Source organism: Kogia breviceps, chromosome 5, assembly GCF_026419965.1.
Source record: "Kogia breviceps isolate mKogBre1 chromosome 5, mKogBre1 haplotype 1, whole genome shotgun sequence".
Classification (NCBI taxonomy): domain Eukaryota; kingdom Metazoa; phylum Chordata; class Mammalia; order Artiodactyla; family Physeteridae; genus Kogia; species Kogia breviceps.
This window is the reverse complement of record NC_081314.1, coordinates 11,231,664-11,257,692: the sequence shown is the minus strand read 5'-3', so window position 1 is coordinate 11,257,692 and position 26,029 is coordinate 11,231,664. Positions and strand designations below refer to the sequence as shown.

General features: G+C 41.8%; 1 protein-coding gene across 2 annotated transcripts in view; it reads right to left on the bottom strand.

Moving 5' to 3' along the window:
• SLC9A9 (solute carrier family 9 member A9) overlaps positions 1 to 26,029 on the bottom strand; it is a 719,922-nt gene that overhangs the window by 195,795 nt on the left and 498,098 nt on the right. The window lies entirely within an intron of this gene.

Below are 26,029 nucleotides of genomic sequence, written 5' to 3'. Positions count from 1 at the left end.
CCACATTCCTTCCCACATTCACTTGTGAGGCCCCCTGCCTTCAGGATGAAACGGGTCACTTCCAGAACTACCCTGGTCCTTGGCCTCAGGCTCAGATTCCAGGATGGTAATCAGTGGACATAGGGTGGCTAGAGGCAGGGGCTGCCCAGTGCGGGTCCTATCATATTCAGCACCTTCAGACGGTTAGTGCAACCTGCTTCCTTTGAGGACTTGGGATATTGTACTGAGCTAAAGATCTAAGACTTTAACCCAGAAAAACAGCTGATCTCTAGTAGAAGAACATTTGAGGCCCGAGGCAGCTCAACAGGCACAAAAGTAGGTCAAGTTAAATTCTGTATACAGGGAGATCTGTGGCTAAATAATGGGAGGCATGTTATGATCCCACTGATACGGTCTCAGGGAAAGAAAGATTGCCCACCCCGTAGTCACCAAATTGGAGGAGGAAAAAAATGAAAGGGTTTTACTTACTAGAAAGATCTTTTCTGTTCAGGGAAGAAAAATAGCTCTTAAGAGTGTTCTAGAAATAATTTCAATCAAGAGCAAGGTCATAAACATAACAGCATGAATGGTACAGAAGGATGTAAAGAGCCAGGTGCACCGGGAAACACACTGTCTTTAAGTTAAACGGCTGGGTCCCCTCTTATGGTCAGTAGAAAATTATAGAGGGTAACTGTTAGCTTGGCATTTCTTTTTCCAAGAGTAAATCAATGGATCCTTCATTTTCACCAAATTGTTTTCCTGCCCTCCAGGGAAAATATGACACAAGCATAATGCAGATGAGGAAAGGAAAGGCCAGGCTGGGACAAAACATTTAATTAAACCCCCTTTTATAAAACAACCTTCCTTCAGCTTGACAAACGGATGAAGCAAAATGTGCTTATACAAGCAAAACAATTAACCAGGTCCATACAGTTTAGAACTCACATGGATCAGTCGCAGGTGGTAATTCAGCGAATTGCTCCTCAGGTGTGCGCTGTGGGGAGGGGCGGGGCGCGGGAGGCCCAGTCTCTGCAGAAAGGTGGCTTCAGAGCGGCGACTCTGCACTCCCTTCACAGAGCAGAGGTTTATGTGGGATTTGGCAGCGCCCAAGTTTCTGTGCTTCTGGAGCAGGGTGGAGACGGATTCTACTAAGCGTCTCCCTGGTGCGCGCGTGTGCGTGTGCGTGCGTGCGTGCGCGTGCGTGCGTGTGCGTGCGTGCGCGTGCGTGTGTGTACGCATGCGCACGCACACGCGAGGTAGGGGCCGGGAGGGATCGTGGTGAAATTCTACGAAAGAAGTACACCCCAGGGTACAGCCCGAAAGTGTGAATCTCAGACACATGTTTCTGAACACCTAAGCTAGACGATTTCTCAGGCTGGAGGCCATCTCTGCCTTCCAGCCTGAGAAATCGTTTAGCTTAGGTGTTCAGAAACGTGTCTGAGATTCACAAACACATGAGATTTAAAACCTGGGGAGTTTTTAAAAATGCAGATCCCCAGCCCCACTGAGACAGCGGAATTGGTCTCCCGGGGAAGAGTAAGAACATTATCTTACAAGCCCTTGGTGTGGAATGACCCATAGGGTTTGGGGCCCTTTGGTCCGTCCAGCGCCTGCCTTTGGCAGCTGAGGAAACCAAAGTTGAGATTGTTGGAGCCACATGGATCTTGAGCCTCTGATCACGGAGTGGACCCCAGTCTCCAGAGCCACACCCCACCGCCTTTCTTCAGGAACGCGGTTGCTGGAGGACTCAGGGGCTCATTTGACTGAGGAAGGTCACACTGCCGCTGGCTGAACTCAGGCCTCCCCGTTCCAAGCCCTGGGCTATTGCTACAACAAGATGCTGCTTCCTTTGTCCTTGCTAAGGTCCTTTTGCTTGTTGATTCAGTCATTTATGCAGTTGTTCAATTTGTACAGTGTTAGCCTTGTGTGATTGCCCACTCTGTGCTACTCACAGCTGCAGGGGGTGGGGATATAAAGGTAAATGAGCAGTGTCTATATCCGAGGGAATAACACAGCCTAACAGGAGGGACAGCAGTAATAATGCACAACAATTATAGGAACTTATCACTTGCAAGGCACTGTTTGGAGCCTTTTCTGTTTACTTAGTTAATCCCTCACAATAACCCTGTGCAGTAGGTGCTATTGTACCATTTTGCAGATGAGAAAACTGAGGCACAGAAAGACTTGCTTCAAGTCACACAGCTAAAGAGACCTAGGATTTAGTACCTTGGTAGTTGGGCCTCCGAGCCCATCTTCCTAGCCACAGCCTCGCACTGCCTCTGGCTAAGCTCGCTGTACCTTGAGAGTCCAGTGGAGGCACAGGGTCACTTTTCCGTGGGATCAGGAAAGGTTCACAGATGAGAAGTCGCCACAATCAGCACCAGGTGGAAGGTGGAGTAGGAAGAAGAATTAAGGCAAGAAAGGCAGCCTGAGCTCTGGGGGTTCAGGAGCAGAGGATGGAGGAGGGACCTCGCAGTGGGTTACCTGTCACTTCCTGGTTTGTGGAGACATGTGGCTTTCATGTGTAATCTGTCCCCCTAGTAAGGGGCCACCTTTTGGGCCATGCCATTCCTGTGTCCCCCACCCAGAGCCCCCAATAAATACCAGGTGAATGAACAGGAGAGGGTGGGGCAGAGAATGCAGGGGCCCTGGCTCTGAGGAGAGGAGACAGTTCAGGGGCAGCTGTGGCCACAAGGATGAAGCAGAAGCCAGTCCTGCTAGGGGCAGAGGTGGCTCTTCTAAAGCTCTGGCACCTTACCTTTAAAGGTAAGCCCACAGTGGCTCTATGGGTTCAGGAGTTCAGAGGCTAGCCTGGTGCCAAATTCAGCCTGCCCCTGACCTTATGGGCTTCCCAGGGCAGGAGACTTAGCCAATGCAAGTTGCTTTGCCTTCATGCTCACTTAAGCCACATTCAAACTGTGCTTAGAGCAGGATAGTTACGATGGAGTGAATGGCGCAGGAAACAAGGGGAACACAGGCTGATGCTAGTGGAGAGTGTGTTTGACCTTGGTTTGCCGCTTTCCTCGGCAGGGGAGACCCACCTAAGGATTTTGCAAGCTCTGAGAACACAGCGACTTCATGTTTCCCGTGAAATCAAAAGGTCCTTTAAGGCATTCTAACGATCTCTTTAATTGCCGCCATGCTAATGTGGGTTGAATTCTGGGAGACTTCCCTATTGTTTATTGTTGACAGAGTGGGGACACATCCCAAAGGGTACATGAAGTTCTTTATGAAATGAGCCATAGGAACCTGGAGGGGTTCACCAAGGGCCTCAGCAAGCCTCTGCTTCCCAAGGCAGGGTCTTTACTGAACATCGAGGTGCTCTTTCTCTCTTTGATGCGAACTTCCAGAATGATCACAGAGGGCTTTGTGTTAGAAAACCACTTGAACAGTACATCCCCCAAAGGAGCTTTGCTGGCAAAATTGAAACTGTTTAAATACGTTCATACAGAAGAAACTTTAAAATAAGCCTGGCATAGCTTTTGTGGGTTGTTATTCTACAGAGCTTGGTCCAGAACTATAGATTTAAAGATGCTGTTACTGGGAATTCTGTTCACTGAATGGAGCATCGTGAGTCGTTTGGCCTCGCTAGAGTGAGAGAAGGTTGGAGGGTGGAACGGGTGCCAGGGCTGCAGGGGCAGGTGCTGGCACAGCGGAACGCTGCCTTTTAAGTACCATATGAACCAAAATGGACATGCAGTGACAATTTCACACAAACAACAAGTTGGACTTCCTTACAGAGCAGTTTCTGAAAGGACTCAGTGTGGTGTTGGAGAACAGCGTCTTGGCGCCCTGGTTCAACATAACGGAGATAATCCACTTTCAACTCCCCAGTTCAAAACGTTCACCAGGCTCTCACATGCCTAACAGCCAGACAATGTCAGAGTGATCAGCTTTTGTAAACTGCTTGCTACCCGCGCAAATCCTCACTTTTAAAAGCCACATCTTTCAAGTATCCTTCATTAACAGGGGAAAGCGAAACAGGATGGGGCAAGGCCAGTTAGTAGGCTGGGTTAGGTGTGTGACGGGCTGCGAGCGTCCGCGGGGTCGTGTAAGGAAACTGGGTGGGTTTGTGGGACCCAGTGGGGTAGGAGCTGGTGGTGAAGGACAAGGCTTTTCCTATTTCAGTTGGTAGAATGTTCTCTGAGGTTATAATCCTTTGTTTCCAGTACTTAAGCATCATCAACTGCCCTTTAAGCCGTGTAAAGTATGACTGAGGACTCCGGTTACAGCCTCTGGGAAAGAAAGGAGTTTTTGAACCCTCTGTAACCCTTTCTGGCTGAACAGGCACGTGAAAGCACAGTGTACAGCAAGCCACCCTAGAGGTGCACAGAGTAGGGCAGAGGTGGGGAGGGATGGAAAATTACATTTTGAAGCAAGGTTTAGAATAATTTTATCATCATGTGCTTCCCATGTAGGATTTCTCAAAGCCACCCCAAGCCTCCTGTGCTTGCTTAGGCGCCTCCTATACTAATGAGGTGAGCATTGTTTTCAGGTTTTAAGCATAACAGTGTTTTAAGATGTAACCTTATTTGCTGCTCTTTTCATTGCTGCTTTGCGGTGTTTTATCTATTTTAATTACTGTTTTAATGTGCTGCATGTATCCCAAGATGCTTCTGTGAAGGGTACCATTTTAAGAAGTGAAGAACTAGATAAATAAATCCACAGAAGGATAAGATTACATTAGTCAAACCTGTGTCTGAATGAGCATTTTTAAAAATTGCCCAATGTTGAGTGTTAATGAGCAATAGTCTCTCTTTCCAGTGTAAGGACTGAGGTGTGATATCCAAGGTCAGACATGGGGCATGGGTAGATCTGGGAGTGGAAGGCAATATCCCCAAGGGCTCTCTTCGTTTCCAATAACTAGAATCCATGCTATCATGTTTGAGTTTGAGCTTATGTTCTCAACAAGTCTTTAAAAGTAACAATAGCTCTAATGAAGGCAAAAGTATATATTTTCCACTTAACTCTAGCAGCAATTGAATTGTAGTTCTCTTGGCCAGGAAACGAATTCCACAGACCCAGTTCTTAACCTGAATCATGTTACCCTTGGTCACACACTCGACTGCATTCCTTGGCTTAGTAAAGTAGGAAACGGATGGTGGGTTCAGAGTTTCCTGAACCTGAAGTAGGTGCTGTTATGACATAACGCCTCTCCACCACCCCCCACGGCCACACCAAGCTTTTAATTTCTGGATTTAAGCACAGGCAAGGTGAAAACAATAGCTGAAATTTCATAAAACAGTAGTAGCTACGCCTAAATGTTTTCACTGACTTCCTAAAAACACGTTGGAATCAGCTCCAACTGCGTTTATAAATGAAAAAGGAAATGAAGTTCAACACCCCCATTGCAAAATTCTTTGGTCCCGAATTGGCCAGATGCCTAGATTTCCTTTACGTAAACGGGGTCAAATGTGAGGGCAGCCAATTGTAAACTAAGGTTCTGGCCTCCTGGAGCCTCATGATCAAAGATGTCAGTGAAGACACCACGAAGTCGTGATGTAACTTCTTAGTATGGAGAAAACCCAGGCAGATGGAAGCAACGAGCCCAGGGGTCAAGAGCCCTTGGAGCGAACGTGGCTCATGCAGTAAGAAAGAAAACACCTTTCTCAGGCCTCTCTTCCCTCCACCCAACACACACACACAAATACACACACACACACACACACATACACACCTCTGCTTCTACAGACTCCTTCTGTGGGGCTGGTCTTATGACTTTTTATTACTCTCAGATAGCTTAAAAAATAGTCCTCTGATCAAAACAATGAGGTACCACCTCACCCTGGGCAGAATAGCTATCATTAAAAAGTCTACAAATAACAAATGCTGGAGAGGGTGTGGAGAAAAGGGAACCCTCCTACACTGTTGGTGGGAATGTAAGTTGGTGCAGCCACTACAGAAAACAGTATGAAGGTTCCTCAGAAAACTAAAAATTGTGCTGCCATATGATCCAGCAATCCCACTCCTGGGCATATATCCAGACAAAACTATAATTCAAAAAGATACATGTACCCTTATGTTCATAGCAGCACTATTGACAATAGCCAAGACATGGAATCAACCTAAATGTCCATTGACCCATGAATGGGTAAAGAAAATGTGGTACTATATATATATATATATATATATATATATATATATATATATATATATATATAGTGGAATAGTACTCAGCCATAAAAAAGAATGAAAATTGCCATTTGTAGCAACATGGATGGCCCTAGAGATTATTATACTAAGTGAAGTAAGTCAGAAAAAGAAAGACAAATGCCATATGATATCACTTATATGTGGAATCTAAAATATGATACAAATGAACTTATCTATGAAACAGACTCACAGACATAGAGAACAGACTTGTGGTTGCCAAGGCAGGAGGCTGGGGGAGGGATGGAGTGGGAGTTTGGGATTAGCAGAGGCAAGTTAGTATACACAGGACAGATAAACAACAAGGTCCTACTGTATAGCATGGGGAACTATATTCAATATCCTGTGATAAACTATAATGGAAAAGAATGTAAAAAAGAATGTATATATATGAACCACTTTGCTATACAGCAGAAATTAACACAACGTTGTAAATCAACTCTACTTGAATAAAATACACTATTAAAAAAGTGTATAGTATGTTATACATATGGGTGGGGCAGACTTACTTTTCATTATTTACTCTTGTATCATTCAAATTTTGTACTTTATATATGCATTTCCTATTCAAAAAGAAATAAAATAATTTTAAAAAGAGTCCTCTGGTCACTTGTAATCACAGAAATAGTTTCAGGTAATAACTATGTTCAGTCACATGTAATAATATCAGAATCTGAATTTCATTCCAACTGAGTTCCCTTCACCAGCTTGGGCCTGCTGCAAGGATCCATCTTTCTTTTGATCCTCCTGATGTTTCCCACTCCACTCCTACTTGCTAGCTTAGCTTCTCCAAGGTTCTGGGACAGGAAAAGGAGGAGAAGTAAATAGGCAAGAAAGGTTTCATCTGTCTGGCACAACTAAGGTGCCATTTCCCTTTGGCTGTGACAGATGTTGGAAGTTGACTGGAGTGGGCATTTGTGAGGGCTCTTCAGGAAGCCCAGAGGGCTCTCTAACCTGTGGTTTGCTACATGGTTTGTGCGTTCCATCCACCCCTCCTTTGGCCCCTGAACAACCAACTGTATAGCCCTGGCTTTCTTCTGCTGTGATCTCTGGCCTCTCCAGGTGACATTCTAGGGCCAGGTCTCTGACAACTCAACACAACAGGATCCGCCTATTACACCACATGATGGGTCAATAGAAAACATGCTCCTTAGATGCATTCTCAGTGGAAACACATCAACTTCCTAAACTGTGGCTCTCACTCTGTTGCAGGCTGTTTCAGCCAGCTCCTGGACTTTTAGATTTCTCAGGTGAGTCAGGCAGCAGGTCTGACACTGGGTCTCTCAATCCTCTGGGGACATTTCATCAAGCTTGTCAATGGTCTCAATGAATCTCATCTCAGGGGCTTAAGGGGAGGGGCAAGCTTCATCTGTGTTATCCCTTTCTTATACATGATGTGACTCACAGATTTACTTTGCCCAGTGGAACGTGAGTAAACACGATACACACTACGTCCAAGTGGAAGCTTTTAGAGACTTTGGAAGTTTCAGCCCCCTCTCCTGTCATGGGAGAGGAGCATGTTCCAGATAAGGCTGCTCCTTAGCCTGGGTTTTAGGATGAGAAAACAGATGGCAGAGCTCCAGCCAACTGGCAGCCAAGGGGAGTCAAGCTCAGCTGAGCTGCAGCTAAGTAGAGCCCAGTAGAGTTAAGCAGACATGTAGGTGACTCCTAGCCTTTACGTAACTTGAACAACAAACATCAACAAACACCTTTGTGGTTGCAGATCACTGAGCTATTTGGGCTACTGTCCCTGCTGCAGAGACTGACTAGCTAAGCAGTGGCACAGTAGGTACTGGGAAAATTAGAGGGAGTATGTCCTAGAATCCAAGTGAAGAAGGAGGTTTCAAGTAAGGAGGAGGATCAGTTGAGTTAAATGTTGTTGATCATCCAATAAAATGAAAAGTGAGGCTTGACCATTGGATTTAGCAACATGCAGGGGAGTATCAAGACTGGTAAGAACGGGGACTCCCCTGGTGGTCTAGTGGTTAGGACTCCACGTTTCCACTGCCGGGGACCCAAGTTCGATCCCTGGTCAGGGAACTCCTGCAAGCCCCGCAGCCAAAAAAAAAGAAAAGAAAAAAGACTGGTAAGAACAGTTAGGCGGAATGGTGAGGGCCACTGCAATATCAGAGTACATTCAAGAGAGATTGGGAGGAGAAGGTTTGTAGATACTGTGACTTGCAAACTCTTTTGAGGGATTTTGCTATAAAGGGCAGCAAAGAATGAGGTTATAGCTGGAGGGGTAAGTGTGGGCAGGAAAGGTTTTTTGTTTTTACTTAAGATGAGAGTGATTACACTAGGTTTTTAAATTATTCAGGGAAGGGGGCAAATGGGGGCAAATGATGATATGAGAGAGAAGAGAGATAAATGCTGGAGCAATGTCTTGCAGTAAGTGAGAGAGGAGGAGAGTAACACACAAACGGGAGGATGAGCCTTAATTGGAGCAAGATCAGTTTGTCTCTTGTAATACAACAAGGTGGAGTTTAAGGGCATTGAGACAGGGAAGTAGGTAGATAAAGGGGGAACTTGTGAAAATTATCTTCTGATTGCTTCTGTTTCCTTAGTGCATTGAGAAGATCATCAAAGGAAAGAGAAAGCTGGGGAAGAGGTGATGGGGGCTTGTGGGGAGGAGAGAAGGTACGAATGAGCTTGTCTAGCAGAGTGGGATTGTTAATGGGTTAGAGAACTTTAGGATTGTTTCTGCGCAGCCCTCAAAGGCCCTGAGTGCCTTCTGAGTGCCAAGCATGATGCTAAAAGCTGGAGATAAAGGGAAGAGATCCAGACCATGCCCTTGGGAGACTCACAGTCTAAGGTAGAGAATGCTACCATCAGCAACATTCTGCCTTTTTCCCATTTCCATTTGATTTGCGTCACATTACTTGAAACTACCTCTGTATCCCCCACTAAGCCCCACCTATCACAAATACACTTGGCAGAAGACAAAATTATAACGTTGCTATTTATTTTTATGGCATGTATTAGAAGTTATGAGACACACTGAACAATCCAAAGAGACGTTAACTGTAAGATGTAAACACAGGCCAGGTTTTCATTTCACCTTAGTATCCTACTGAGTTAGACAGAATTTGGCTCAGTGACAGAAGAAAACAAAATCACAGCCAGATGTTTTTATTGAGGATTGGAGGCAGAAATATTAAGTAAAACAAAAAATCAAAACTATACTATCAATAATCATCAGTAGCTTTACAAAATATATTTATTCCTATACTTTTGTGCTTCTTTTGTTGTGTTGCCAACAAAAAATTTCTCCGAAAAAGATTGCCTCAAAGTTTACCTTGAGAAAAGGAAACAGAGCAAGTCGAAATTTGCAAATGCCCTGTGTGACTTCTGTTTAAAATGGTTTCACATCAGCAGTCCCTAATGGTACCCCTCCTAATTTCCTACTAAAATGCTTTTGAAGGCCCAGAAAAGGCAAACAACTCCAATACCATTGAAAACCTAAAATAACAGGCAGGCTAGTGCTAGAATCTCACAGGAGTTTTCAGTAATCATAAGCTGGAGGAGAAACCTTCAAGATGGTAGAGGAGTGAGATGTGGAGATCACCTTCCTCCCCACAAATACATCAAAAATACATCTACATGTGGAACAACTCCTACAGAACACCTACTGAACACTGGCAGAAGATCTCTGACTTTCCAAAAGAGGCCTCAGGGTGACCTTCATGCAGAGGCGGGGCCAAATCCAAAGCTGAACCCCAGGGGCTATGCGAACAAAGAAGAGAAAAGGAAACTTCTCCCTGCAGCCTGGGAAGCAGTGGATTAAAACCCCTTGAGGTACCCTGCATCTGTGGAATACCTGAGTAGACAATGAATCATCTCAAAATGGAGGTGGTGGCCTTTGGGAGCAAATGTAGACTTGGGTTTTGCTGTCTGTGACTGACTTGTTTCTGAGTTTTATGTTTATCTTAGTTTAGTTTTTAGTGCTTGCTATCATTGGTGGATTTGTTTATTGGTTTGGTTATTCTCTTCTTTTTTTTAATTTTAAAAATTAAAAAAATGTATTTTTATTTATCATTAAAAATTTTTTTTTCTTTCTTTTTTTTCTCCCTTTTCTTCTGATCTGTGTGGCTGATAGGGTCTTGGTGCTCTGGCCTGGTGTCAGGCCTGAGCCTCTGAGGTGGGAGAGCCAAGTTCAGGACATTGGACCACCAGAGATCTCCCAGCCCCACATAATATCAATCAGAGAGAGCTCTCCCAGAGATCTCCATCTCAACGCTAAGGCCCAGCTCCACCCAATGGCCAGCAAGCTCCAGTGCTGGATGCCCCATGCCGAACAAGTAGCAAGTCAGGAACACTATCCCACCCATTAGCAGAGAGAATGCCTAAAATCATACTAAGTTCACAGACACCACAAAGCACACCACAGGATGCAGCCCTGCCCACCAGAAAGACAAGATCCAGCCCCACCCACCAGAACACAGGCACCAGTCCCCTCCACAGGAAGCCTACACAATCCACTGAACCAACCTTACCCACTGGGGGCAGACACCAAAAACAATGGGAACTATGAACCTGCAGGCTGCAAAAAGGAGACTCCAAACACAGTAAGTTAAACAAAATGAGAAGACAGAGAAATACACAACAGATGAAGGAGCAAGGAAAAAACCCACCAGACCAAACAAATGAAGAGGAAATAGGCACTCTACCTGAAAAAGAATTCAGAGCAATGATAGTAAACATGATACAAAATCTTGGAAATAGAATGGAGAAAAAACAAGAAACATTAAACAAGGACCTAGAAGAACTAAAGAGCAAACAAACAATGATGAACAACACAATAAATGAAATTAAAAATCCTCTAGAAGGAATCAATAGCAGAATAACTGAGGTACAAGAATGGATAAGTGACCTGGAAGATAAAATAGTGGAAATAACTACCACAGAGCAGAATAAAGAAAAAAGAATGAAAAGAATTGAGGACAGTCTCAGAGTCCTCTGGGGCAACATTAAATGCATGAACATTCGAATTATAGGGGTCCCAAAGAAGAAGAGAAAAAGGAAGGTACTGAGAAAATATTTGAAGAGATTAGAGTTGAAAACTTCTCTAATATGGGAAAGGAAATAGTCAATCAAGTCCAGGAAGCACAGAGAGTCCCATACAGGATAAATCCAAGGAGAAACACACCAAGACACATAAGGATACCATAAACAAGACCAAAAGACAACCCTCAGAATGGGAGAAAATATTTGCAAATGAAGCAACTGACAAAGGATTAATATCCAAAATTTATAAGCAACTCATGCAGCTCAATAACAAAAAAACAAACAACCCAATCCAAAAATGGGCAGAAGAACTAAATAGACATTTCTCCAAAGAAGATATACAGATAGCCAACAAACACATGAAAGAATGCTCAACATCATTAATCATTAGAGAAATGCAAATCAAAACTACAATGAGATATCACCTCACACCAGTCAGATTGACCATCATCAAAAACTCTAGAAACAATAAATGCTGGAGAGGGTGTGGAGAAAAGGGAACCCTCTTGCACTGCTGGTGGGAATGTAAATTGATACAGCCACTATGGAGAACAGTATGGAGGTTCCTTAAAAAACTACAAATAGAACTACCATATGACCCCGCAATCCCACTACTAGGCATATACCCTGAGAAAACCATAATTCAAAATGAGTCATGTACCACAATGATCATTGCAGCTCTATTTACAATAGCCAGGACATGGAAGCAACCTAAGTGTCCATCGACAGATGAATGGCTAAAGAAGATGTGGTACATATATACAGTGGAATATTACTCAGCTATTAAAAGAAATGAAATTGAGTTATTTGCAGTGAGGTGGATGGACCTAGAGTCTGTCATACAGAGTGAAGTAAGTCAGAAAGAGAAAAACAAATACCATATGCTAACACATATATATGGAATCTAAAAAAAAATAAAAAAGGTTCTGAAGAACCTAGGGGCAGGAGAGAAATAAAGACACAGACATAAAGAATGGACCTGTGGACACAAGGAGGGGGAAGGGTAAGCTGGGATGAAGTGAGACAGTGGCATGGACATACACTACCAAACGTAAAATAGATAGCTAGTGGGAAGCAGCCGCATAGCACAGGGAGATCAGCTCAGTGCTTTGTGACCACCTAGAGGGGTGGGTTAGGGAGGATGGGAGGGAGACGCAAGAGGGGGGGTATATCGGCATATATGTATACATATAGCTGAATCACTTTGTTATATAGCAGAAACTAACACAACATTATAAAGCAATTATATTCCAATAAAGATGTTGAAAAAAATAATAATCATAAGCTATTTTGAGAAGAGCAACCAGTGGCTTATCCCTACCCTTACCCCACTTCATGGAACACAGCATCCTTGCCTGTCTGCATGACAACTGAAACACACTATGTTCTTCCCCGCACTATCTTCCCCAACTTAGAGAACTTGTATCAACCAAACAACCTAGAGCAGAAAGTCATAGGGTGGGATGCAAGGTGGCAGTTGGGGGTGTTGTGTCAGCCTCACAAAGGCAGGGATTGTGGTTTCTTGTGTTCTGTGCTTTATCTGGTGGCTGGCACGGAATAGAAGCTCAATAGATATTTGCTGAATGACTGTAAATGAGTGAAGGAAAGGACGGGGTACAGAGGTCAGCATTTGCAATGGCACCTTGCATTCCAGGGGTATAAATGTCCCATAAGTGAAGTGGTAGCCAAGGGTGGAGGTGGGGAGATGCCAGGAGCGGAGTGTGCAGCACTGGTTCAGAGGGCCTCAAGACTGCGAAGTGAGGGTGACAGAAAATTCTACACATAGGGCATAGCTCCAAAGAGGAATATTTGCTTGATCCTAGAGCCTAGGTTACAAATGTTGCAAATTGACCTGCTTGCTATGGCTCCCAGAAAATAATGGGATGAACAACCAGATGGCCGTTTAGGGGAGCCAGGGGCAATCCGCATACCTGTCTGTTGGCAAATAACCAAGTCTGGAAATCTTTCTCCATATTCAAATACTACTGGAGACAATTAAAATCCCCAGAGCTTACCAAGATGTTTCATAGAAGGAAGAAAAAGGAACATCTTTCTGAAGACCTAGAAGAAATGAGCTTCTGGAATCAGGATAAAATTTTGGAAAACTGTTAGGCAGCCTCAAAACATGCAGTAATCCTGGACTATAAGAAACAGGTTGGAAAGTCACCAAGGAGGGAATAGATTACATTGTTCGTGTTTAAATTAACCTGACCTTACTAGAAACGATTTGGCAAAATATATTTTGAGCTCTAGAAAATATTCTACCCTTAACTCCTTAATTTCATTTTTATTCTAAAAAAAAAATCGGAGATACTAAAAGTTTCAAGCAAGTATGTAGAAATAATTACATCATTTATAACAGTTTAAAATAAATCTAGTCTAATATATTCTAATGCCAATGTAGATAAATAATTTTGGCATATTCATATGAATTTTTTATTCAGTACTTGAAAACATAATTTCAAAGGATAGCTAATAAAATTGAAAAGTTATCATGCTATATTTTAAGTAAAAAAATAACAGATCTGAGTTTTGTTTAAAAAAATTGATTTCCAAAAAAAAATCTATAGAAAAATGTACTACTGTTAGTAATTATCTCTGTATAGAAGGACTTCAGATGAATTTCATTTTTTAAAATAATTTTTTAGTTTTCTAATTTTATATAATAAGCATTATTAGTTTATACTCATAAAAATTAAACACCTGCTTAAATGCCTGGTAATGGCTCATGAAAAATAGAATTAAGATTACTGTTTCAAACACTTGTATTTTCTCCCCTTTCTCTGAGAATCCCTTTGAAATGCTGAGTGCTGTATAAAAATGAGTAGATCCATGGTGACAGTAAAATTTAAAAAAAAAGAGAAGGGTGGGATTATTTTGCTGGCTAGACCAGAATAAACTGCAACCCACATGGACAAAGGCTGCAGGCAGGCAGCTGCACTCCCTGGCAGAGCCCCAGGAGGGCCACGCAGAGGGGCAGGTGAGGAAACCCAGGCTGTGGTGGCCCCAGAATGGACTGAACCAAACCCATTCCCAGCATTTTAGCTGGAACTTTCCAAACAAAGATGATCATTTGCTCGGTGGGGACTTAAGTGTGGGTGTTGTGCCCAAGGAGAAAGAGCAACAAGGAGGCTCAAGGGGACATGCGGTGACCTTTGAGGTTCACTTTGAATCCTGCAGAAAATAAGAAATAAGCAACCAGTGCCACTGGCTGAGTGCACTGTTGAGATGCTTTTCACCCTCATCTCCAAACATGAGTGTTGCTTCATAACTGGCCAGTTATACTCTGCACTACAGATCTAGCATTGGGAAGCATAGAACACTCTGCCCATTTAAAAAAAGAAGAAAAAGAAAAGAAAAGTACAGCTAAGACTCTTCCAAACATTCCTTGTACCGAATACAATGAAATCTGCATTAAAGCACATTTTGCCTCTAATGGGCAATTCCCTGTCTTAAGCAATTTCTTCCAAGTGACTCTGTGTGATAGAATTCAACACTTATTTTTTAAAACTCCAGTTAAAATCCCATATTTTGGCTTGCGATTGATCTCTAGGGTAGATGCTAAATGGGAGCTTGATTATAATTCTTTGGATTTTACACATTTTAAACTATAAGGTTTAAAGTGCATACTAGCAGGTAAAAGATTATAATAGATTAAAAAAATAAGACTTTATTTTCTGAAGAGAAGTTAAGGACTTCAGGGAATGAAATGATATTGATCAAACCACTGAAATCGACTAGCTCACTGCTTACTTATAACCAGAATGAAATGGAGGAAATAGGGAGTCCCCACTGTGTAGTGCTAATGAAAATGACTTTTCCGTATTACTTTTTTTGTTTGTTTGTTTTGGGGTTTTTTTTTTGCGGTACGCGGGCCTCTCACTGTTGTGGCCTCTCCCATTGCGGAGCAGAGGCTCCGGACTGCGCAGGCTCAGCGGCCACGGCTCACGGGCCCAGCCGCTCCGCGGCACGTGGGATCTTCCCAGACCGGGGCACGAACCCGTGTCCCCTGCATCGGCAGGCGGACTCTCAACCACTGCACCACCAGGGAAGCCCTGTATTACTTTTTAAGATTCCACATTATGAGAACTAGAAGATAGAAGAGGGGCATGAACATATAAGAAGGATAAACCATTTTAAGTTTCATTTCTGGGATGAGAAACACATACCAGACAATTTGAAGATTCCCTATCATAAAATGGTGTACTACACACAACACATCAGAAATATGTGAAAGACTGCATAAAATTAGAATGCAAGACCTTGATTACAAAAAAAAAAATTATAGTGGGAAATTTAATGTACCTCTTTCAGAATCTGACCTCTAGTAAAAATATAGATAAGGATATAGGGAATTTGAGTAACATAATCAAGAAACTCAATACATATGTACAGAACTTTTTTCTTAAAAATAGCAAATATACTTCTTTTCATGTCCATGGAATATACACCCAAATCAGTCATGTACTTGATCACAAAGAAAACTTATATTTTATTATTAAAAAAATTTTTTTGGATGTGGACCATTTTTTTAAAGTCCTTATTGAATTTGTTACAATATTGCTTCTGTTTTATGTTTTGGTTTTTTGGCTGCCAGGCATGCGGGATCCTAGCTCCCTGACCAGGGATCGAACCCACACCCCCTGTTTTGGAAGGCAAAGTCTTAACCACTGGACTGCCAGGGAAGTCCGGAAAATCTTACATTTTAAAAGTAGAATTATTACTGATAACATTCTCATAATTTGATCAATTAGAAATAAATTTTTTGAAAGGTGATCAAAACTGTGATCATTTGGTAAACTAAGAAACTGTCAAAAAATTACCTATCAAAGGAAATCAAAATTGAATCATCTCAAATGTAATAATTGCATCAGACAAGGATCATCAATGGAAGCTAAAAACAGTGGATTACAGAGAGATTGGAGACAGGAGATTCACACACAGTGCTCAAGTATTGCCCCATAGGTTAAAAACTAATTCCAAAGGTAAAACTATACTTTTACAATGGGGATGGGCTTCCCTGGTGGCGCAGTGGTTGGGAGTCCGCCTGCCGATGCAGGGGTCGCGGGTTCGTGCGCCGGTCCGGGAAGATCCCGCGTGCCGCGGAGCGGCTGGGCCCGTGAGCCATGGCCGCTGAGCCTGCGCGTCCGGAGCCTGTGCTCCGCAAGGGGAGAGGCCACGACAGTGAGAGGCCCGCATACCACAAAAAAAAAAAAAAAAAAAAAGAAACCATGCGCTACAATGGGGGTTAGCACTATAACCATATGAACAAACAGCATCACCAAGAGTGGGAAAACTTGACCTTACGTGCCTGTTGATATGAAATATGCATTATTCATTTTTTTTTTTGAAATACACATTATTAAGCATAGAACATTACCAATGAATATTCTTTTCTTTTTGGCTTAAACAACAGACATTTATTTTGTCACAGTTCTAGAGGCTAGAAGTCTATAATCAAGGTGCCAGAATGGCTAAGTTCTAGTGAGGGCATTCGTCCTGGTTTGCAGACAGCCATCTCCCTCCCTGTGTCCTCATTGCGTTCCATGGAGCATGTGTGCAGAGAGACAGCAACTGATCTCGATCTCTCTCCTTACAAGTCCACCAGTCCTGTCAGCTAGGACCCTACCCTCATGATATCATTTAACCTTCATTACCTCCTAAAAGCCCTGTCTCCAAGTATACTCACACTGGGAATTAGGGCTTCAATATGTGAATTTTGAGAGGACACAGTTCACTACACAGCATGGTAAGTCTCAGTTTGGACCAGCCACATCCACATGGTCAAAAGACATGGGGCTACCAGGTTCCGTGTGGAATAATACAGTCCAACCGTTGTCATTGAAGCATACCCCTAACGAGTGAGAAAGACTTGTGCATTTGCCAATGAATAGACTTGTCTAAAAGGTTCAACCTGAATTTCAAGCCTTGACCTAATTTCTAGTTTACAGGAAATATAGCAGAGAGAAGAACATATTAATGGATGCTAGGAGGAAACAAACAAATCCAGAACGTGGAATAGTGTGCAAAACAACTGCCCTGATTTCTTCTAAAAATCAATGTCATGGGGAAGAAAATGAGAGAAACTGGTTTAAAGAGACAAAAAAAAAAAAAAAAAAGACCAAATATAATACATAATCTTGATTTGATCATGAATTAAAAAACATCGCTACAAATTGTTTTTTGGCAATAACTGGGGAAATTTGTGTATGTACTGATAAAATTATTGTTTTTAATATTTTAGACACAGTAATGGTATTTTGGTTACCTAACAGAATGTCCTTGTTTTTCAAAGTTGTATCCTTCAGTATTTAGATAAGAAGTGTATGTCCGTTTTTACATTGAAATGATTCAGTGAAAAAGAAAAGAATAAATAAAAACACCTAATGTATGTGATATATATATGTATATATGTGATATACATGTATATATAAAGGCAAGAAAGCAAATCGGGCATATTATTAACAGTGGATAAAACTAGGTAAATGGTATATGGATATCCTTTTTAGTTGAACTATATGAAATTGACAATCCTTGACCATTTTTGAGTTTAAAGAAATGACAATTTTACATTTGAATACACCAATTACCATAGGAGACAGTGGAAGGGTGATTAAAAACCCACCATTAAAAGAACTCCAGGAACCAGATGGTTTTACAGCTGACTCCTAACTAGCCTTTAAAAATCTGATCATTTCTATGTTATGCTATTTCAGGCCATGAAAAAATAGAAAAGTCTTTAGCTCATGCTATGAATGTAGCACATCCTTAACACTATTTAAACCCAATAAAGACAGCCCCCTCTACCCCCAAGAAGAAAAAGTATAGACTAACCTCAGTTATTGTTATAGATAGCAGAATTGTCGGAAAAAATAGCTATCCTGAGATTGTAAGAATAACTCAATACCAGGATATCTATCAATATATTTCATCACATCAATAAAGTAGAGGAAAAAACTATGTGATTATCTCAATGTATGCTGAAAATACTATTAAAATTTATCTGACATTTCTAATAAAAGCTGTGAGTAAAATAAGGTTACTAATGAGTGCTTAGTTCTGCTTAAAGGACTTTAACGTGTATTTTCTTATTTAATGTTCACACATTTAATCTTCAGAGACAGATCCGGTTATCCTCATTTTGCTCTCTAGGCTAAATGTCTAGAAGAGGGAATGTTGAGTCCTATAATAATTGTATGTTTAACTTTATAAGAAACTGCTAAAGTGATTTACAGATTGGCCATACCGTTTTGCATTCCCACCAGCAATGCATTCTCTTTAAGTGTGAGTATGTAGCTTGTATTTTCATTCTCTTAACAGTGTCTTTTGCAAAGCGAAAAATATTCATTCGGATGAAGTCCCAATTTATCATTTTTTTCTTTTGTAAATGATGCTTTTGGTATAACATTTAAGACTCCTTTGCCTAATTTACGGGCATGAAGATTTTTCTCTTATGTTTCCTTTTAGAAGTTTTACAGTTTTATGTTTTACATGTTGATCTATGATCCACACATGTCCTGCACGTGTGCCATCCAGTGTATAGTCTGGGACCTGAGTGACGCTCTCTCTTGTAGCTCATGTCTCACACTTTGGTGAGCTCTTTAGGGTCAGATACATGCTCACATAGCTTGCAGGCGAGCCCAAAAGTTTATACACAATTTTATCCGGTCACTTTCTTGTGCTCCCTCTACTCCACAATGTCTTCCATGTTTTCTGGCTTCCCAAAGCCCAGGGCTTTCGTTTCCCTATGCTGCTACATGTTTCCCATGATTTTTCCATAATATTGGGCCTGTTTCCAAGCTCAAGCAGTGATAAGATGAAGAGAGGAAAAAAATGCAGTGGGACTTCTTCCCAAGGCCTCTGGACCTCAGTTCCTCTGGTTGGGAATTTGGGGTCCACCCAACTGTTGAGGCCCCAGGTTTGCCTGGTATTGGGATGAGAATGAAGTAAATGATAAAAACAAACAAAAGAGGGGATTTTCCCCACTCTTTGGACCCACAGCAGTCCTCTGTCCTGTTCCTTATGTCCAAAACAGATCACTTCTTTTGCAGTTCTGTCTGCCTTCCTTGTTGCACAGTTCTGGCCTTTAAACTGCCTTTGAGTTCAGGTCAAGAGATTCCAGAGAGGAAAAAAAATGGGAAATTGATCACTGTTTTTTTTTTTTTTTTTTTTTTTTTTTTGCGGTACGCGGGCCTCTCACTGCTGTGGCCTCTCTCGTTGCGGAGCACAGGCTCCAGATGCGCAGGCTCGGCGGCCACGGCTCACAGGCCCAGCCTATCTGCGGCACGTGGGATCCTCCCGGACCGGGGCACGAACCCGCATCCCCTGCATCGGCAGGCGGGCTCTCAACCACTGCGCCACCAGGGAAGCCCCTCATCACTCTTTTAATAATACCCTGAATTCTGGTTTCCTTCCCCAATCTGTCTGCTACCACTTGCTTTTAAGAGTCCTTAGATGACTGCTGCATTCTTTCTGGCCAGGGATTTTAGTTGCATTCATTGGAAGAGACAGAGGGGAGTTAAGTGTGCTTACACCATCTTGACCAGAACTGGAACCCCTCCATAGTCTTTTGGATCACAAGTTCCATCTATTGCATTTAAAATATATATTTTTTCAGACTTCACCTATTACCCAAAGTAAAGTTACATCTATTACTTAAAGTAAGGCATCTATATTTGATCATACTTTATGGTAGCAAGCTAAAAAATTCTCTTCGATAGAGCAGAATGTTCACTGTTTGGTAAACGTAATAAATGGGTGAAGCTTATTAACATCGATGTGCTCAAGAGCATGTTGGAGAAGATAAATAAGAACATGCCTAGTGGACGATAGCTGGCAGTTATGAACATAAAGACTATTATCTCTGAAACTGGGAAGATTCAGTATATAGAGAGAAAGCATATTAAAGAACCCAGATGGCACTGGAGGCAAATTTAGGAGCTGCTAATCCCTGCTTGTTAAAAACCTAGGATATATTTAGCTTAACAACAGGTAACTAGAGTTATACAATATCTTTAATAAAATATGTCCAACTAGATTGATTTAAGCAACAAATATTTGGAGTTGTGAAACATTTTTTAGAAGAGCCTATGGAAAATAGAACATAATTTTAAATTGGGGGTTAGAGGTAGGGGATATTAAGTATAAGTTTACATTCAAATGAGTAAACTGGTTTTCCATGTTTCATGACAAAGGGTATTTCTCGGACCTGCCAATTAATAAAAATTGAGACAAAATGTACAAATTGGTACACAGTCAATGCAAAATAAGGAATTGAAACACATTGATGAAGCAGTGCAAATTAAATATCTGAAGAGATCCTAAGCAAAGATTATCATGTTCAGAAGGAAATAAAGCATGCTCTAGAAAGAATCTTTCTGAGCTGTTGGATGAATGTAACACTTTTTGTGAACATTTTTCCTTAAGAGGTTTACCATTTTGAATGCAGAAATAGGAGCTACCTGTAAAACTGATGAATCTAATCATTACAAAAAATGAACTAAGCTCCCCAGAGGCTATTTCTTTCTATTCCCCATGTAAACCATGCTTTCATAAATACGATTAATTAATAACACTTTATGTGTATGTATGTGTGTGTGTGTATATATATGCCACAGGCAGAAAAAGAGTGTTTGGATAAGAAAAGGCTCATAGGTGGTCTTTTGGGTAGTGTTACAGCAACATTTATTGAGCACTTACTGTGTGCCCTAAATTTATACATGCAATACTTAATCCATATAAAAATCTAAAGAGGTAGGTATTATTATTGTTCCAAGTTTACAAATAAGAAAACTGAAGCATAGAGAGGTTGAATTTCTTGCTCAAGATCCCACAGCTAGTAAGACAGGGAGGCATGGTTGGGCCCCATACCGTCTGCCTCCAGAATGTGCGCACTGATCAGTAGATCAGTAGGTAATACACCTACTGATTAACAATTAATTAACTTTGTTAATTAATTAATTTAATTTGTTAATTAATTAATTACTTTGTTAATTAACAATTAACAAAGTAAATTGTTAAACATACATGAGACTTTGGATGCTAGAAAGAAAACCAGGCAGAACACAGCTGGATATGAAGGGAACTTGATTATACGTATTCTTCCATTATATAAAATTGACATTGCCTCACCTCAGCAATATAGGAAGTCTGTATGTAAGCAGGTGTATTTAACTCTACTACTGTTTAAGATTAAAAAATATTACTAAAGACAGTTCTCTCTTTACCACTGTGTGCATTCCCATGGTGGCTGTTATTATAAACTTTGTAGCCAGTGGGTATATATGATAAAGAAATCATTCTAGGACGACATAAAATAGGATGGACCATAAACCCAAAATAAATTTTTTTTTTTTTTTTTTCCATACGCGGGCCTCTCACTGTCGTGGCCCCTCCCGTTGCGGAGCACAGGCTCCGGACGCGCAGGCTCAGCGGCCACGGCTCACGGGCCCAGCCGCTCCGCGGCACGTGGGGTCTTCCCGGACCGGGGCACGAACCCGTGTCCCCTGCATCGGCAGGCGGACTCCCAATCACTGCGCCACTAGGGAAGCCCAACCCAAAATAAATTTTAAATACTTAACTAAAATAATGGTAGTGGAGACATTGCACTAGCTAAAAGTTATTCACTCTGCATCGGACACAGGGCAGTATGCGTGATTTTTTTGTTTGATCTGAGGAAGGGACTGACAGCAGGCTGACTTGGGATCCCGAATGGGGTTAGGAAATGAGCCTGAGGGTAACAAATTCCTCTAATTCCAAATTCCTATAATTGAGGAATTCAAACGTCCCTGCTTGGCTACCTGAGACCAGGGCTGGCCTTGTTTACCTCTAACTTTTCTAGGTCAAGGAAAAAACTCTGCAGCAAGAAACTTCTGTGCAGCACTAGCAGGTCAAGCCCATCACTCACGAGGGGTGAAGATTTCCCGTGTTTGTTTTCAACTAGCCTGTCTTGCTTATAAAAGTACATCTCTTTTTCCCCAGAGAATTTGTGAATCAAGGTAGCTTGCAGGCTTCAGGAATTAGCTCATTTATTTGGGGCAGCACAGGAATGAACCAGCTGGGTCGCAGGCCCTGGGCTCCGGCTGCCTGGCCTGGTAGTCTGACTCTGTAGCCGGACAGTGGGTTGACCCTGGGCCACTTTGCCAGGCCTCACCCACCCCAGGAGGTAGCTACTGCTATCATCCCCATTTTATAGATTAGAGGCTGAGTCACAGGGAGGTCTTATTGCCTGGCACTTTGTTTTCTAAACATCTAGCACAGAGTAAATAGTCAATAAAAGCCAGCTATTACTCTTCGAGATGTTCGAAGCAAAAATCTGGAAACGGTAGAAGTCATCTTGCTGGGGGCACTTTCTCATATCGTCTGGAATACAAGTTCTGAATTGCTCTGGTGTGCAAGGCTTTCTGTACTGTGGTTGAGGTATGTCGAAGAGGTGGGTCCAGCATTCCTAGCTGGGAGAAGCCAGGAAAGGTTTGCACTGTGGGATGGGCTCCATTCTCATGAGTTCTGTTAACTCCATGTGACACCCTACTCTAAACTAAGGATGGGGTTACCATCCCAGATGACTTACCACTGCCGGAGAGCTCTGCCCCACTGGTTTCTGAGGTGTATTTGTAGGCATGTGTAATTATGTGGTGGACAATACTGTTTACTGGCCTCTGTAGGGCAAAGCCCGGCGCCTCTGATCTCGTTTCTTGGCTAACAGCAGAGCTAGTCCTTGGAGACTGGGAGCTGGGTTTTCCTCACCACCAGTATTAATGTAATTCACAGGAGGGAGGAGATCTGGATTCTAATCGAGAAACCATTCTGCTTTCTTTTACGTGAAAACTTCCAAAATAATACTGGGGGAGTCTTTTCTTTTTCTCTAGAATTTTAAGAAACAAAGGTTCGCGATTTATTTCAAATGCTGCATTAAAAATATTTGTTATTATTAAAAAAACAACAGCTTTAGGACAAGAAATTTGAATGAGCTTAGGATAAAACTTAACCAGTGGAGAATTTGTTTCATATGTTAAGATCATGCTGAGTCTCTTTAAGCATGAAGTCATTGCTGTTTTAAAGTTTTTCTATCAAAGTGCAATTCATATTAATATTATCAATTTTTACCTTATATAAAACACTTTATCTGCATCTTACTGTGGTAGTTTGCAGCTGAATGGCAAATTTTATAGGGACTAAAAAAAAATAAATAAATAAACTCAAGTACATACCTAATAATTTAAGAGAAAAAAAATGTAGAAATTTTAAAAAACCAAAAAGGGAGGGCAATGTAAAGTGTATAAATAAGTCATAACCAAGTGAGGATGTCTGAGTTCATTCAATATTACATTTGTACACCTGCCCCTTGGGTTTCCCTTTATGTGTCATTTTATTAAAGCCCCAATTTACTAACATTCTGGCATTTTTATGGAAAGAAGCTGACATGGAAGTTGTTTAATGAGACGTTGCTCTGTAAACAAGCAAAGTCTTGCTAAATATAGTCTAAATGATGGACAACTATCATTTAAAAGTGATAATGAAACGAAGGATTTCTTTGATAGCATTATAAACCACAGTGGAAGTGGAGCATATGCTGGTATCACTATAACATGATCAAACCAAATTTATGTTGTACTTGTGTGTGTGTTTGAACACACACTAACTTATAATCCTATTCTTTTATGCTTATTCTATTGTGCTCTATTTCCTTCTCGTTGATCAATGCACAATGAATTTTTCTCTTCAAGTTAGCCCCCGCTTCCCTCCAGCATAGGTGCTAAAATTTTTATAGTTGAGGCTCAGGTGTGGGGCCCTGGGCAACCCCAGCCCCATCTCCATGTGGGGTTATAAGTCTAAATCAGTGGTTCTCAAAATGTGGTCCCAGAGCCAGCAGCATCAGCATTGCCTGGCGTGTGGTTAAAATGCAAATACTAAGGCCCTGAACCAGACCTACTTGATCAGAAACTCTGGGGTGGGGGCCCAGCAATGTGGGGGCTTAATGAGCCCTCCAGTTGGTTCTGATGCTCATTAAAGGTTGAGAGCCTCTGGTCTTAACTTGGTCTTGCTGCCCTGTATCCTGTCTACCTGGGTTGACTTCCTAGATACACACGTACCTATAAAGCTCAGTTATCCCCTCTGATTTCCTCATGACTGGGTCTCTGTCTCTCTGACTGGGTTTATGCCCTGATTTCAGATTAACACTCTAGCTCCCAGCTGGGAGTTCCACCTGGCCTGCTGGACCAGAGCCCTGTCAGCTCCTTTCCTTAAATATATCACCGTCTTGCTTTTACTCTTCTCCCCTCCTGGCTGGTGGACAAGTCTGGCATTGAATCAGCTGGGCCATTTGGAGCCAATTTGCACTGGGGCATCTCCATGACCTGGCAACTCCACGCTGTGCCTCCCAGCAGGCCATAATAGCACTGGCCTAAGATGACCTCCAGGCCCCTCACCTGTGGATGTTATAGTTGACATTACTATCCTTCTTATTAGTCCCTGTCCTATAACCTGATTAACATTCTAACCTGCCTAAGGCCCCATTTTATATTACCCTGTCCCTACTGATCTGGATATCAAGAGACTGCATGAGCTACGACATCTATCTGAAGTCAGTGGGTACCTTTGGAAAACACTACAGTAGAGTTAGGTAAACATTTTAGGGTAAAACATGTATTGATTTGGGGACAAATCCTTCAGGGTAAAGAAAGACAATAGTAGAAAATAAGTTGTATCTGAATTACTTTAAAAAAATGTTGCCAGCACCACTTTATGTTCTGAATATTCTAATTTACCTGATAGAGCATTCAATACATTTATCTTGTGAGGATTGGTATCCTCTAACTTCTGCTTTCCAAGTTCTAATTTTTCCATGCAGGGATCCACCTACTGAATTTATTTTCCCGAAACCTGAACACACCACTATCTTACTATCAGTTTACAGGAGACTCAACACTATAGCGTTTAATAAAATATTCCTGCTCATCCAGAGGAGCCTATAAGCAGCTACCACCGTGAAAGAAATTGAAGGTCACATTTATATGCCTAGAAAATAGTTCAACAAGTATTTCAAAACATTCTCCATTTCAACTTTTGGTCAAAGCCCTTTTATGTGTTAGCAATATTCACAATACTTGAAGAGGTCATTTCTCCTTGAATTCCGTTTAATGCATAACCACTTGGCCCAGTGTAGACATAAGCTTTCTTACCCTAAGCTCTTGAGTCCTGCCTCTGCGACTATTTGTCAGATGGATAGAAATTTGTCCGTAAAGGCTTAACGAAAGGAATTTACATGTGTGGTTATGTTCATTCAACTTTTCATGGAGCAATTGTTGATTCCATTCTACTATGTGCCAAGCACTGCATTGGTGCTGGAATAACAGAGTCCTTGCCTGAAAAAAATCTTCTTGGAAATGCCCTCCCAGTCGGATGGATCTTTTCTTGTCGGAGGTGGTGGGTATGGATTTGCCTCACAGAGAAATGGGTGGGGACCAGGGGAGGGGTTGCATGATCATCAAGATGTATGGCTTTGGAAAGTAAAATGTGATTTACGCAAAGCACTGTTGCATTCTGGGATACGAAAATGAAGACCCAGATCAAAGAAACAAAGACAACAACATTTTACTTTTTCACAACTGGCACAAGCTATTCATTTTTCATCAAATCTTCTACTACCTGCATACTTTGGGTTAATAGCAATCACCTTCCAAGCACTGCTTATTGGATGGCCCCTAACTGAAGCCTTGACCCGATTTTCCTTTAAGAAATTGTCTAATCTGTGTCTATAGCATCCCTCTGGCCAAGCATATGGCTGAATAATCAAATACATTGAAGCATTTCCTGTGTCTCTAATTCTATCCTAAGTGCTGTGACAAATTAAAAGCAAAGCAAATTCATTTTCTCCTTGGTATTATAGCTTTGTCTG